Source organism: Triplophysa rosa, linkage group LG12 (genome assembly GCF_024868665.1).
Source record: "Triplophysa rosa linkage group LG12, Trosa_1v2, whole genome shotgun sequence".
NCBI classification, from domain to species: Eukaryota; Metazoa; Chordata; class Actinopteri; order Cypriniformes; family Nemacheilidae; genus Triplophysa; species Triplophysa rosa.
Genome location: NC_079901.1, coordinates 107,352 through 109,620, shown reverse-complemented (window position 1 = coordinate 109,620; position 2,269 = coordinate 107,352). Strand labels below are relative to the sequence as shown.

The window sequence follows — 2,269 nt, the reverse complement described above, 5'->3', positions numbered from 1 at the left end:
ATTGCAGAACCTTAAAATGCGAGCACTGTTAATACAATGCTTTTTTTTCAGTTAGTGCCGTCTTTTTGCTTCAAACACATTTGTCTCTATTTTACTTCCATACGAGCGCCTCATAAACTCATAAACGATGACGGAAGAGAAATCTGGAGTGAAAAACTCACAATCCACATTCATCAAAGTTACACACATCTACAAATGCTGACAGAATACACACACTGTGTGTGTATGTGCGCGTGCGTGATGTTCGTGCATATGTGTGTGTGCGCATATGTGTGTGATGTGTGTGTGCGTGCGCATATATGTGTGTGTGAGATGTGTGCGTGCGGTGTGTGTGTGTGCGCGGCGTGTGAGTGCGTGGTGTGTGTGTGTGCGTGGTGTGTGTGCGCGCGGCGTGTGAGCTCGTGGTGTGTGTGTGTGTGTGAGCGCGTGGTGTGTGTGTGTGCGCGGTGTGTGTGTGCGCATGCGTGATGTTCGTGCATATGTGTGTGTGTGAGCGCATATATGTGTGTGTGAGATGTGCGTGTGTGTGTGCGCATATGTGTGTGTGATGTTCGTGCATATGTGTGTGTGCGCATATGTGTGTGTGTGTGCGTGCGCATATGTGTGTGATGTGTGTGTGCGTGCGCATATGTGTGTGTGTGAGATGTGTGTGAGTGCGTGGTGTGTGTGTGTGAGCGCGTGGTGTGTGCGCGGTGTGTGTGTGCGCATGCGTGATGTTCGTGCATATGTGTGTGTGCGCATATATATGTGTGTGTGCGCATTGAGATGTGCGTGTGTGTGTGCGCATATGTGTGTGTGATGTTCGTGCATATGTGTGTGTGCGCATATGTGTGTGTGTGTGATGTCTTTTGTGAAGGTAAAAGTGCAGTACACAAGATCCATCGTGCAGCGCTTTTTGGTGTATTGATTACTTATTGGATAAAGGTTATGTCTTTACAACATCATCCGAATTTTTGTTGTTAAACCATAGGTTAATTTTACCGTACTAGGGCTGTGTGTCGTGCTTGTAACCTGTGGGATGTCTTGAACGGTTCCTCTTCACTGACTTGATTTCACCACAACTGACAAACTTGTGTCGTGAGCCACTGGATTTGATTTCACCTGGAAAACACAAGTATACTTCAGTCAAGTACACAACTAGTCAACACGTCATCATATGGACGTCATTTCTCATAAATTAAAGGTGCAGATGTAGTTACGACAGCATCTGGAACCAGTCGTGCTTGTGCATGTTCTTCACTTTAATCCGCTTTTTGTCTTTGAACTGCAGGCTGTATCGCATCAGAAGACACAACTCGTCGGAAAATTCCCGATCACTCCAGCTGGCGTAGTACATGTTGTGCAGTTCGAAAGCGAACGGAAAGCGTCCGTGCAACAGGCGGAACAGCAGCATCCCGAGAGACCACACCGTCGCCGGCTTTCCGCGGTATCTGTTGCTGATGAACACTTCGATGGGTAAATAGGGCTCTGTGCCGGTGATTTTCTTCACGTAGCCTCTCTTGAGTCGGACGCTGCAGCCGAAGTCGATGAGTTTGACCTTTAAGGTCTTTGGGTTCACCAGCAGGTTTTCCAGTTTAATGTCGCGGTGGAAAACCCCTCTCTTACAGCACTCCTGCGCAGCTGTGAGCGCCTGTCGCATGATGCGGGCCGCTCGAGGATCAAGATGTAGCGATCGGGTTCCTCGAACCACTCCGGCAGCTGGAGGATCTCAGGTATTATGAACTTCTTCTGCATGATCATCATAATCGCTACCTACAACACAACAAACACGTCATTCAGCATTTCTTCTGTCTTCAAGCGTTTCAAAGTGTTCAAGTGATTTGAGTTACCTCAGCAGGCAAGGCTTTCCGGTGGCCGGGAACGCGCAGGAACTTCATGTTATTTGTCTTTTGCACGTATTTCAGTGCCACTTGAAGGCCGTCGGAGCGACGCTCGGCCTCATAAACCGATCCGTAGCCTCCTTTACCCAGCTGCTTGCCTATTTTGTAGTGGTTGGGAACGTCTTCTGTGTTGGCGATGAGACGTTTCTTCCACTCCTCTTTGGAGATCAGTTTCAGCAACTCTTGGACGACTTCTTGTTCGTCCTGATGTTCTTCTTCTCCGTCGTCTTCTGTGTCTGGACGGTGAATCTGGCTGATCTGTTCTTCAGCCTCGTGTCTCTCGTCCCACACGCTGAAGCTTGACAATCGGAAGTCTTCCACAAACTGAGACAAGTTAAAGGATTTCTCATCCCAGGCCTTGAAGTCCTGCTCGTCCTGATCTTTATCTT

The 2,269-nt window shown here is 48.4% G+C and overlaps 1 pseudogene; it reads right to left on the bottom strand.

The window, feature by feature from the left end:
- Window positions 1–1,159: 1,159 nt before the first annotated feature.
- The window catches only part of LOC130563175 (serine/threonine-protein kinase pim-1-like), a 1,987-nt pseudogene continuing 877 nt past the window's right edge, over window positions 1,160–2,269 (bottom strand).